Here is a 13,833-nt window from a genome sequence, read left to right on the forward strand (position 1 = left end):
CTCAACAAAAAAAAACACAGTTTACAAAAGTGTTCAATCTGCACAGCTACCAGTATCTCACTCAGAAAATGTTCCGATACCAAGATGTCCAAGTCCAACTGACAGATATATTTCGCCAACATTTTCCACCTACAGATCTACTCACAATGTATAGCCCAACCGAACGTCACTTGGAGATTTCCCAAGTCCGTACGATGGTACGACAGCTGAAATTATCGCAAAGACAAGCGATTTGCCTAGCACATCATCTTCGATCGGTAAATATATTGTCGAAAGATGTGAAGCTGTATGGATACAGCAAAAGACAGGAGGAGCTTTCAGATTTCTTTGAGGTTAATGGCGACAATACTTTTTCGTATTGTAAAAATATTCCTGGTCTTATACAATACATGAACTGTGAGTACAAACCAGAGCAATGGCGCTTGTTTATTGACTCGTCGAAAAATAGTTTAAAAGCAGTATTGATGTATGTGGATAACACAAAAAAACCGGTTCCAATCGCCATAAGCTCCAACACAAAGGAAACATACGAAGCAATGAAATTAATTTTGGACAGAGTTCAGTATCAGCAGCATCAATGGAAGATATGTTCGGATTTAAAAGTTATCGCCTTGCTTACTGGTTTGCAGACAGGATACACAAAAAATATGTGCATCAATTGTCATCGGGACACAAGGTACCGCGGAAACCAATATAGAATGCATGATTGGAAGCTTCGCACAGAATTTCATTTAAATGTGGCAAATGTTATCCATATTCCGCTGATACCAGCTAATAACATTTTGCTACCACCACTGCACATAAAATTGGGAATTGTCAAAAATTTCATAAAAGCAATAAATCGAGATGCCGAAGCTTTTAAATGTTTGACAGAAATATTTCCAAGACTAAGTGTTGCGAAAATAAAAGAAGGTATTTTAAGTCTTTTAATAGAACGAATGTTATGTTGATACATTATTTTTAGGTGTTCTCAATGGCCCCGATATAAGAAAACTTATGAAGAACGCAAAATTCGGAGAACTTCTAAGGCCAAATGAAAAAATTGCCTGGAACTCCATTATGACCGTTATAAACCATTGCTTAGGAGTGCACCGTTCTGAAGATTGGAAAAAATATGTGGATGACATGGTAGACGCTTTGAAGAAATAGGTGTGAATATGTTGCTTGCTGATTTGTGTTGGACATTGATAGATGAGTATTATTAAATTTAATTTAAATATTGTGTACAAATTTATGATACTTATTGATAACACTTATAGGATACAAAAAAAAATAAAACAGCACACAAACATAGTTGTGTAGCTTTTTTAAAAAATACAAATTTTGTTAAGTTTTTTTTCTAATGGTTAATTTGCTCAAACCGTTGTCTTTGCTTAAGTTTCTTACTATTACAAGATGTCACTTAATGTATAAGTATCAAAGGGTAAATTAAAATATTGACGAAACGGGAGCAAAAAACATTAAAAAAATGGATTAAATTCCAGTTTTTTCGACATATTGGCTATAAGGACACAAAAAACGTTGATTTTGGGGTTTACAGTCATCTAAGAACTTAAAGACGGACTTATTCTGAGAAGCTTTGCCAAAGAAAGTTTACCAAAAAAGTCAACATTAAAAAAGTTAGAGACCGAAGAAAAATGTGCCTTTCTCTTACAATGGGCCACTTTGATTAAAAACTTCAAAAAAAATTTTTGTATGAAACCATGATTGTAACTCACAAAAGTAATGATGCAGTTCGATTCATAGGACCCGAAATAGGGGGAAACCGTCGAATTTGGTCTTGTCTTTTTTTTTTTTGAAAAAAGCTATCACAGTGTAATGTGAAAAACAACGTCACTCAAAAGATGAGCTCTTAATATTAATATTAAGAGGTGCCTCTTTCAAATTTTCTGTTTTCCATCTAAATAACATGGAAAAAAAATCATTTTTTTTGGGGTGGTTATTGTGCGGAGGTTATTATATGTGCACGCGATGGCTGCCAGTGCGGATGGTAAACTCGATTCCCATTCTACTCGACAATCGAGTTTTCTCGTAAAATAATAGATTATTCGAATGTCAAGAATCGATTCTTAATCGACTTCGACTACTGAAGATCGATTACAAAAAAATATGTGGAAAATATGCAATGAAAAGTCTATTAAGTAAACCACTTTATGGCCAGTGACCATTTTTCAGCGAAAGTCAATAACATCGACAAACGATGATAGCAAAATATTAGGTTGTCAAAAAAAGTCTTGCGGTATTTTCGCTAGTTGGCGCTGAGAGCGCGTAGTTCTAGTTTTATTCGTCGCATCGGATCATGCTATACCTTTTTGGAAAACTCATTTCACGCACTAACACGTGTGATTGATTGTCGTTTCTTTTAAGTCGTTCGTGAGTTATAGCGTCGCAAACATGGAACAAAATAAAGAGAAAATACGGCATATTTTACACTACTACTACGATAAAGGCAAAAATGCATCTCAAGCCGCCAATAAAATTTGTGCAGTTTATGGACCCGATACAGTTTCCATTTCCACCGCACAACGATGGTTTCAACGTTTTCGTTCTGGTGTAGAGGTGGTCGAAGATGTGCCACGCTCCGGAAGACCTGTCGTCGAAAATTGCGATAAAATCGCTGAATTGGTCGAAAGAGACCGGCATAGTAGTCATCAAACCGTTATAAACCATTTGAAGAAGCTTGGAATCACTAAGAAGCTCGATGTATGGGTGCCACACGAATTGATTCAATAAAAATACCGCAAGACTTTTTTGACAACCCATTATATAAAAAATACCTCTCAATATCCAAACGCTTAATTAAAAAAGGCAATAATGAAGTTTTATATTGGTGGAAACTATTATATTTTGTATGAGTTTAAAAATCAAATGTTAAACGCAAAGTAAATTGTATCATAAAGAAAACAACAAATTTACAGTGCATGATGAGAAAATGTATAATGTTTTGTTCTTAAGAATGACAATAATCTATTGTTACTAGGCCTGGACTATAAAATTATTGTATAGAACTTCCGAAGTAAGCTTCCGTAGTTTCTTGTGAGCCATTATTATTTCATGAGGAATACAATTCCACTCCCTCCTATTGACCAAAGCTGGATATACAGAAAAGCTTGATGTTTGGGTGGCCTATGTTTTGACGCAAAAATCTTCTGGACCGAACCAACGCCTGCGATATGCTGCTGAACGGGAACGAACTCGACCAATTTCGGAAGCGGATGGTGACTGGCGACGAAAAATGGATTGCATACGACAATATAAAGCGAACACGGTCGTGGTCAAAGGCCGGTGAATCGTCCCAAATAGTGGTCCAGCCGTGATTGACGGCCAGGAAGGTATTGGTGTGTGTTTGGGAGGGAATCATCCACTTTGAGCTGCTTCCATATGGCCATACGCTTAATTCTACCATCTACTGAGAACAACGGGACTGCTTGAAGCAGGCGATCGACCAGAAGCTCCAGAATTGGCCAACAGGAAGGATATAGTGTTCCACCAGGACAACGTCAGACCACATACTTCGTTGATGACTCGTCAGAAGCTGCGGGAGCTGTGATGGGAAGTTTTACCGTATCCACCATATAGCCCGGACATAGCACCAAGTGATTACCACTTGTTCCTGTCCATGGCGAACGCCCTTGTTGGTGTAAAGTTGAACTCGAAAGAGGCTTGTGAAAAGTGACTATACGAGTTCTTCTCAAATAAGGAGTGGGGCTTCTACGAGGGGGTATTATGAAGTTGCCGTCTAGATGGAAACGGATTATCGAATGAAACGGCCTATATTTGAACTAAATCCGATCACGAAGGGAGATATTTGACAACCTAATATCGAGGATGGAGTCATGTGTAGAAGTTCACGTAAGTGAGGAAAGTTCTCTTATCATAATTAACTTAGGAGTGGCCAGAAACGATTTTTTTACATATGGCTCAAGCAGCTCACAACTTCCAGTCTTTGACCATGTATCCTCTGGGTAGCCTAAGTACATCCGTTTGAAGGCGAGCTAAAGTGAGAAGGCGAAACATCCCCTCCACAGGGTTGTGCGCTGGGTTTGGGACTCGCCACGTAAAAAACACTACCAATGAAAAAGCGTAAATGGCCTCGGATGAGAGACACTCTTTTTATGACGACTATTGCAATCGAAATAAGGACTAGGATATGACGGCTTGCACCTGGAATGTCCGGTCCCTTAATTGGGAAGGTGCCGCTACCTAGCTGGTTGATGTCCTCGTTAGAGTGAAATGGGTATGGCAGTGAACGAGTGCAAGACGAAATATCTCCTGTCATCAAACAAACAGTCGTCGCACTCGCGATTTGGCTCTCACGTCACTGTTGACAGTCATAACTTTGAAGTCGTAGATAATTTCGTCTATCTTGGAACCAGTATTAACACCACCAACAATGTCAGCCTAGAAATCCAACGTAGGATACTCTTGCCAACAGATGCTACTTCGGACTGAGTAAGCAATAGAAAAGTAAAGTCCTCTCTCGACGAAAAAAAACCAAACTCTATAAGTCACTCATTATTTCTCTCCTACTATATGGTGCAGAGGCTAGGACGATGACAACAACTGATGAGTCGACGTTACGAGTTTTCGAGAGAAAGGTTCTGCGGAAGATTTATGATCCTTTCGAATTAAAAGACAGCGGCTACGCTGGCTAGGTCATGTTGTCCGAATGGACGAAAACACTCCAGCTCTGAAAGTATTCGACGCAGTACTCGCCGGAGGAAGCAGAGGAAGAGGAAGACCTCCACTCCGTTGGAAGGACCAAATGAAGGAGGACCTGGCTTCGCTTAGATTATCCAATTGGCGCCACGTAGCGAAAAGAAGAAACGACTGGCGCGCTGTTGTTAACTCGGTTATATTTAATTGCGTAAGCGATGTCTACGCCAATAAAAAAGAAGAAAAATATATAGCAAAACCTTCCTGACCGTCAGTCTTGGCTTGACGACCGTTTGCGCTCTTATCACTAGTAAACATTAAACATGAAAAAATATTAGGCTCCATGATTTCCATTAGTTTATCGACATTTTTAGGATTGGCCTTCCAAAGTGTGGTGCATCTTTCACATCAAAATCACGGTAATGGGGATTGACAGTTCCTGTATTACAAACATAAATACTATTCACATTTTCAAACGCATGGCGTATTTTCTCCTTTTTTTCATGAGAGGTTGACATAATGTATTTAATTAAAAATATATGGGAGTAATCAACTTACTATTTTTTATTTGGCAGGTTAGTATTTAAATTTTGTTTAAATTAATTTTTGGGATTCCGAAAAGCGGGTTTGGATAGTGCAGTGGTACCATGCTTTGCAGTTTGTCATTTCCGTTCAAAGGGTATTCAGACGGGATTTTGGCAGTACTCACCGAGTAGATAAACTGTTATGAGGTTGGTCAACATGTTTGGTAAATCTGGAAGTATCGCAATATGATCGTATCATCGAAATCCGTAAGTTCGTGTTCAAGAAACAATCGCGGCTGTTGCATCGTCATTTTAGAAAAATCAAAGAGTTTCGCTTGCAAATTATCGAGGCAACTTCGAGTTAGTGGACGGTCATTACAACGGATAATTCACGATAACCTAAATCTGTTTCCGTACAAAGTTCAAATAATAAGCCGGTTAAACCCTTTAGATTTGTCTATTCGCCTGAAATTTTGCCAAAAAATTATTGAAATGATCGAAGATAACTTCATAAATTTCCCCTTTATGTCTAATGAGACCCATTTTGATCTTAACGGAAATGTAAACAAGTAAAGTTTCCGTATAGGAGTGAATCAAATCCACGAGAGTGATATGTTCCGTCTCAAACCTTGATCACTATGTGGTACGAAGTTTCATCAAGGTGTATTGTCAGGCCATATTTCCTTGAAGATAGCGGTGTAACAGTAACTGTGAATGGGCACCGTTATTAAAAAATATTGAATGATTTTTTTACTCAGAACTGCGCCGAAGTGTTCAATAGTGTTTGTTTCCAGCAAGATGGAGCAACTGTACACATAGGCAAGACGGTATTGCGGAGCTCCAAAGAAATTTTAAAATAACTGAATATGAAAAATCTTCGCTTTCCGCTGGCCCCCAAGATAACCTGGCCTGACTGCACAAGTCATATTTTCTGGGGTTATGTCAAGAACAAAATAAAACTCAGCAATCCGACTGAAATGAAGCAGTTCATTAAATCGATAATTAAGGTAATCACAACTTCAACCCTTCAGGCCGCAATGAATAATTTTCTATTTAGGTGTCGCAAAGCGTGGTTAAGCATGCATTATTTGAAAATAATTAATTATATAAAATAAAATAAAATTTGCTATAAAATAAATGTAATGCACTGATTAAAAAATGTATTACGGTTTGTCTTTGGGTGCTACCCTGCAATTTGTTGAATTCAAAACAAATTGTTTTAAGAACAACCAGATATCCTATTTGTGGTGTTTGTAATAACAAGGTTCTCAAAGAATTTCCAAAAAAAAAAAATGATTAGCGGTGAACCGCATAACTCATGACTCGATCATCTAAAATTAAAAAACCAAATTGATTTGATTAGTTGATAAGTTTCCTCAGGTACGCTGTCGAGTATTTTTTTTTTATGATTTTTCAATTTTTTACAACGCTCGGAACTCAAAATACTGATTATTCATCAAAAAAATCAGAAATTTTATTTTTTAAAAATAAGTTAGAATTAAAAAATAAAAAAAAAACGAAAGCGTTACCTCAAAATTTATGTAAAAAAAGACTGTGCAAAATTTCAAAAGGATCGGTTCACTAGATTTTGAGCTACAGAGTTCACCGGCTTCGAAAAAGTGAAGTGTGGGAAAAACACGTTTAAAGTTTCACAGCCGCTCACAATCAAATCGGTGGGCGGAGACTTACAAGTGTATATCTCCGTCAATTTTGCTTTAATTGCAATTTTTCACAGGATAATCTTAAGATGTTGTACATTAATTAAAAAAAAAATGCAAAAAAAAATAACTTACTACACCCTTAAACCAAAAAAGTTCTAAAAAAACTGTAAAATTCTACCTATATTTATAACTTGAAAAAAAAATTGGGTTTTGCCAAAAATTTTCCACTTTATGGTGTTTAAAAATATGTTCAAATATGACTTTTCTTAGTTTAAATAGAAGATAATTTAATGCCAAAGATAATAAATTTTGCCCCAATTCAAACTGACGTTTAGGGTTTTTTCAATCTTGCCCGCCAATTCACTAATATCGTAAAAATGAAAAACCGAGAAATCGCGCGTCAAAGTTTTCGCTTTCTGCCCAATCGTTCATATATCTGCTAGACGCTCGGTCAATATTTTCCTTCTAGCTTCGAAAATATTTCAAATTTCCATCTATACTTTGGGGACATATTTTTAGATATTTTTTAAAGAGATTTAAGCAAAAAAAAACGATATTTTGTATCTTAAGTAGATTCCATGCAACTTCATAATTTTTCAACGAAATTTGTAGATGCAGTATTACTCGTGCAGCTTCGCCTTTTAAGCTGAGACGAAGACGCAGCATTTTTTCTGCGTTCGGCATTGTCATGTACCATAACTTTGAACACGTTGTAAAAATTGGCCCATTTTTTAATATCACCATAAAATGTTGAAATTTTTATAATTTTTTTTTTTATTTCAAAGTTAGGGCGATAAGAAATTTTAGGCTTTTGAAGCTCTTCGTGATAGTTGTCATTATCTTTTGGAATATGTTTCAATTTCTTCATTGAAATCTAATTTGCTTTTTAGATTTTGGATGTCAATGAATAAAAAGTCTAAACACTTTAAATGATCGTTGTTGATCATTAATTTCATAGTTAGATCATCCACTTTTCTTCTAAAGTTTTCAATTTTCCTCATGAATATGGAAGTTTTTCGATCTGGACTATTGTATCGTATTTGAACTGGTTAAATTTTTGTATTTCTTGATGGCTTTCCTTAGATAGTGTTGAACATGAGAAAGAAATCATTGGAGGATATTGATATTTGATTATTTTGAACAGGGGTTTTTTGTTTATTGCCTGTTTTGTAAATACAGGACTTTTTAATTTTGGCCGGCTCGAAGGACCAAAAATGTTTGATTTGTAAGATCAAACTGTTAAACTCAAATAAGATTTTTTTTCATTTTTTGAATGTACATATATTCAAGAATATTTTCTGAAAATTTCAAATCGATCGGACAATTAGTTTCGGAGATATGAGCATATTACTACTCGTAAGAACGTTTCTGAGCGTTCGAGCCGGAGTAGCCGTTCCCGAAACTTTAAACACGTTTATCTCAAACCCGTGTTTTCAGAGTCGGTGAGCCGAATCCGCTAAACCGATCGGTTTGAAATTTTCACACGACTTACTCAGATATATTTTTCAGGTAATGATCGAAGCAAAAAGGTTTTGGACAATAATATCGATTTTTTAAGCCACTTTGAAGTGAAAAATTTTCATGAAAAACTGATTTTTTTTTTGAACAGCCGCCATTTTGTCAAAAATCAAAATTTTGACTAGACCTTCGATCACTACCTGTATTTATTTATCACAAAACTAAATATTTTTAGTTTTTGGTTTTCGTATAATTTGGACTAGAGATATCTTACCGCCAAGCACTTTTTTTGGACTCCTCTCCGCAGATCATCTACACTAGGGGATCCAATGTTTTTTTAAATAAACCACTGATTGTTAAAGTACACTAAATTCTGTTTAAGTACATTTTTTCCATTAATGTATAAAATAAAATGCCTCTTTGGAAAAAATTCACAAAAAAAAAACGCTTGTTTCTGCCTCGCAAGTGGATATAACCCCTTAACTTCTTACCGCTGGTGGGGGAAAAATTTGTTTGAGTGAGAATTCTTTCATTTTAATTTTATTTTGATATTTTTAAGCCTTATATACTATTTTGGAAATTCACGGGACACATGCATATTTATTGTTATTGGATGCGCATTGAATGTGAATGCATTTGGCTGTTTATGTACACATGTATGTATGTATGAAAATAGATACATATTTATTTTAAATATTAGGTCTACAACTTTGCTTCCGCCGTTTTTTTTGTAAATTTAAAGCTTTATTGTGCAAAAACGGTCCAAAAGTGTTTTCCCTTATTCCCTCAAAAAGCAATGCTTCATTAACACACGAAGTGCTTTATGATCTATTTTTTTGTAAACTAACACAAGTTGCTTTACAAAAATTCTATATTTTTTTAATACCTAATAGAGATCATATATATGGTAGTAGTAGAGTAGTAGTGCTATCTATGTATGTGTCAGCCTCAGTAAAGCGTGGACGGGTCCTCACCCGCACTTTTCTTGGAATTAAAAAAGAAAAGCAAAATTCTCTGCAAATGTCGAGAATTCGGCTCAAAAAGTGACGTTTTCAGTTGAGAATAAGTTTGGGATGCAAACAGATCTCTACAAATATTATGGGTTAATGTTGACACAAATGTCCAAGATCGATATAAAACTATTTAATCGATTTAATCGACCAATGCTTGACCCTAGACACATCTATTGGAAAACGGCGGAAGCAAAGTTGTAGTATTTTGGCTTTGCTGATACTAAATTAGTAGGCATGTTCAATGATATTTGAACAAAATGCATCGAAGGCAAAATAAAATTGGTAGGTGTTAATACAAGTAGTTTCGTTTGTGGTCGTTTTAGTCACAAATTTAGTAATGGTCGAAGGCAAAAGAACGTGTGAGTCCTATGTACAGGTGCTGAGTACAAAATGAGAGCCATAGTGCAAATAATGGGCTTATAAGATAACTTTATAGGCCTGCCCAAAGCCCTAACTTAAATCCATGCATTTATGACAATATTTCGAAATTAAGCTCAACCGACTTCTAGGAAACCATCGCGTCTTCAGAACTTTGTACTCAGCATGTCTTGACGTTCAACTTTATTACGAAGACGTTCACGTTCTGTAAAGCATGTGTTTCGTGCGCTTCGCTACATAACATAGGTCTACTGAGCTTACTATTCGAAACACTATCACCCATCTTCAGACCCAGCATTCAGTGAAGAAAATACAGCAACCTTAGTTGAGAATATAAACGAAGACCGTGGAGAGTTGATTTGGCGCCGATCGCAGTTCGAACTGACGTATGGAACGACTTGGCGCATTTTACCTCGATATCTTAAATTAAAATACAGCTTGTGCGCGAACTGAACCCGCCCGAATTTCCTCAGCTACATCACTTCGTTCCAAGAAGATCCGAAGTTTTCGAGCCAAATTTTGTTCAGCGATGAAGCCCATTTCTGACTCAATGGATATATAAACAAGCAAAATTGCTCCATTTGAGGGAAAAGCAACCTAAAGAGATTCAAGAGCTGCCAGTTCATCTAGAAAAAACATCGGCTTGGTGTGGTTTGGGGATGTGGAATCATCGATCCACATTTCTTCAAAAATGTAGCCGATGAGAACGTAACCATCAATGGCGACGGCTATCGCGCCATGATACTATAGAGTGGGCCATATAAAATTTTAAATTTCGAAGATAGGGCGTAAAAGATTGAGTGTAGCGTTTGCTGTATGGCACGTAGCGCCGTCCTGCTGGAACCAAATGTTGTCCAAGTCTTCCTCTTCAATTTGCTGGAAGAAAAATTCGGTTAACATTGCGCGATACCGCTCACCATTGATTGTTACCGTTCCTTCTTCATTTTCGAAGAAAAATGGGCCGATGAATGGGCCAGACCAAAATCCGCACCATACAGTGATTCGTGCTGGGTGCATTGGCTTCTCGACGATTACGTGCGGGTTTTCTGTGCCCCAAATGCTACAATTCTGCTTGTTAACGTAACCATCGAGGTGGAAAGGAGCCTCGTCCGTAAAGATGATTTTTCGGTAAAATTGACCATTCTCGGTCAAACCATCTTCTGTCCAATCTGCGAACTGTAGAATAGTGAATAGCGACCCATTTCATAAATTTTAGACTATTTACCGAATATCTGTTACTTTCCAAATGGTATTTGACGTTTCCATTATCAAAATATAGATAATTAAAATTTAAAACGTTAGATGGACCACCCGTTACTTGATGCCGGAAATTGAAGCTAGTGATTTCGGCGACATTTGGTTTCAACAATCGCATCAATCAATGGATTTATTGAGAGAAGATTGAGTAAATATTTTCACGTTTTAAGTCGGTTGATTGTCTTTTCCTGTGTTGATATGTAAAGTCTAAAGTATGTGTGGACAATCCGCTTCGTTCATGCCTTGCAGCAAAACATCCCGTGCGTCATACGTCAGTTACTAGTCAAAATGTTCAAAAGAGTCATCGAAAATTGAACTCAACAAATGTACCATCTGAGACGTAGCCGCAGCCAACATTTGAAAGAGAAAATTTTCAACAAATTTGAAATTTATGTGTGTTTTCTTTAAAAAAGTATGGAACTTTAAAATGGACCACCCTTTAAATATCTGAAATCTTCTAATCCAAATGAAACACCCTTTTTAGCTTCTTTCTTTTCTTTTTTATCTCTTTATTTTATTTTCAACTTTTTATTCTTTATAACATTCCTTTTGTATGTATGTATGTATTTGTAACCAGTTAAAATGTTGTTGTTGACAATTCATGTTGTTTTTTTTTGTTTCAGGTTTCTGTTGCTTTGTGTGTAAGTAGCTGCGCTAAGTTGCTTCATTTCCTCAAAGTACACCACTGGTCCACTACATAAACGTCGTAAGAATGTAAAAGTGTTAGCTGCAATAATTACTGTTTTTGTTGCGATCTGTTTAGTTTTGTCTCATTGTTTGTTTCAGCCACATTTTCCATACTTAAACTATCAATGCGAAATGCTGCTAAGAATAACTATTTTGTTTTTGTATTTTTCTGTTCGCAAATAAAATCAAGTTTTGTAGGTTTTGTATACACTTTTATATATATGTAATATATATATATACTGTTAGGTATATATTTATATATATGTATTTACATTTATAAATATTTGTTGTTTGCTTTTTTTTTAATTATAGTTTAGATATATAATTGTATGTATGTATTTTGTTTAATTTGCTTATGCATTGACTAGGTTTTTGTTTTATATAATTTTGTTTTTTTTTAATAATTTGTAATTAGTTTAATGTCAATGTTAATGATTTGCGCTAAGTAATTTGTTAGTGTGTATATGTGTGTGTACAAGTTTTTTTTTAGTACTTGTATGCTAAATTTAAAACTTTTATGAATCTTTCTTTAATAATAATTGCACATTCATATAGGTAATTATGTATATATGTATGTATATAATTGTTTTCGTTTAGGATTTGTAGTAATTCGCACATATTTTATTTTAGAGTATATATGTATATGTTTTATAAATTCTGCTTCTAATAGGCTTTAAACAATTAGAAAAATTTAAAAGAAAAACATATAGAAACAGCTGATTAAGATTTTTTTTTACATTTTCATTGATGGTGTAAATGAAAAAAAGGTTTTATTTTCCAGCATACGCTTCATATTTTATATTTTATATTTTTTAATATTTAATAATTTTATTTTTAGTATATTTTATAGTATAGTTTTTAATATTTCTTTTTAATTTGATACATTTTTCGCTAATTTGTTTAGCATAATGCAGTGCCTACTTATTAATTTAAACGAATTAATTAAATTTTTTTTAAATAAGGATTTCGCAGTTCAACATGCAAAAACAAAGACTTAAATAAAAATATTTGTTTTTGCATACGAAATTTAGTTTTTAATTTAATTTTCTTTTGGGGGCCAATTTTTTATTTTTATTTTTGAAATTTTCTCTTTAATAATAGAATTTATTTATAGTGTATATTTTCGATTATATAAATATGTATGTATATTTTATTGGTTGTTACACATTTCACTTTTACAGACACAAGAAACAAACACATAAAGATTATCTTTTGTATAAATATACATTTAGTAAATATTATATTTTTATTAAAATTAAAATATACTGCTTAGGGAGGCCTAATTGCACAACAGCTTTTCTAAGAATTAAAATTATTTTGAAAACATCAATTATTTAAAAAAAATTGAAAAAAGTTTCTTCAATAAAGCACAAATTGCATAACAGCTTTTCATTGTTATATTTTTTTTTTGAAAAACTAATAATAACAAGAAATTTTATATTGAAAATATGCAAAAGTTATTATTTTTAACTAGTTTTGAATAAAATTATTTAAATACAAAATTTATTTTTGAAATAATGAAAGTCAGCTAGAATTGACCCTGCAAAATTTTCTAATAGTTTTTATTTCCATTTTCTATGACAAAATATTAATTTCTAACAAGAAAGGTATAAATATAAAACTTTATTGGGACTATTTAATCAACATTTGTAAACAATATTTATTAGTAAATTATTGAACTTTCTTTTAAATGAAATTTTTGAAAAACTTGTTTTTAAAATTTGTATTAAAATATTTTTGTCAAAATTTAATTTACTTAGAAGTTACACAAATTATTATTTTTTAATTGAATAAAAAAATGCATTACTTTTTTATAATTTTTTTTTAATTTTTATTTTAAACAAGAATTTATAACTAAAAATCCATATAAATTGTTTTAACAAATTTTAATTTTTTTTTGCATATAAAAAATTACAAATATAATTTAATGCAAATATTAAAAAAAAAAAATATTTTTAATATTTGTATTAAAAAAAGAAATATTTTTAAAATTTGTATTAAATTACTATTGTAAAAACTGAATTTGAAAAGTTAAAAAACGGTTTAAACAAATTTTCAAAAATTATTCAATTATTATTTCCATTGAATAAAAAAATATTTTATTTTTTTAAATATTTTAATTTTTATTTTAAATCAAATTGTACATTTAAAAAATCATATGAATTGTTTAAAAAAATTTGTTTTGCATATAAAGAAGTT

The sequence above is a fragment of the Bactrocera dorsalis genome, chromosome 1, assembly GCF_023373825.1.
Source record: "Bactrocera dorsalis isolate Fly_Bdor chromosome 1, ASM2337382v1, whole genome shotgun sequence".
Classification (NCBI taxonomy): Eukaryota; Metazoa; Arthropoda; class Insecta; order Diptera; family Tephritidae; genus Bactrocera; species Bactrocera dorsalis.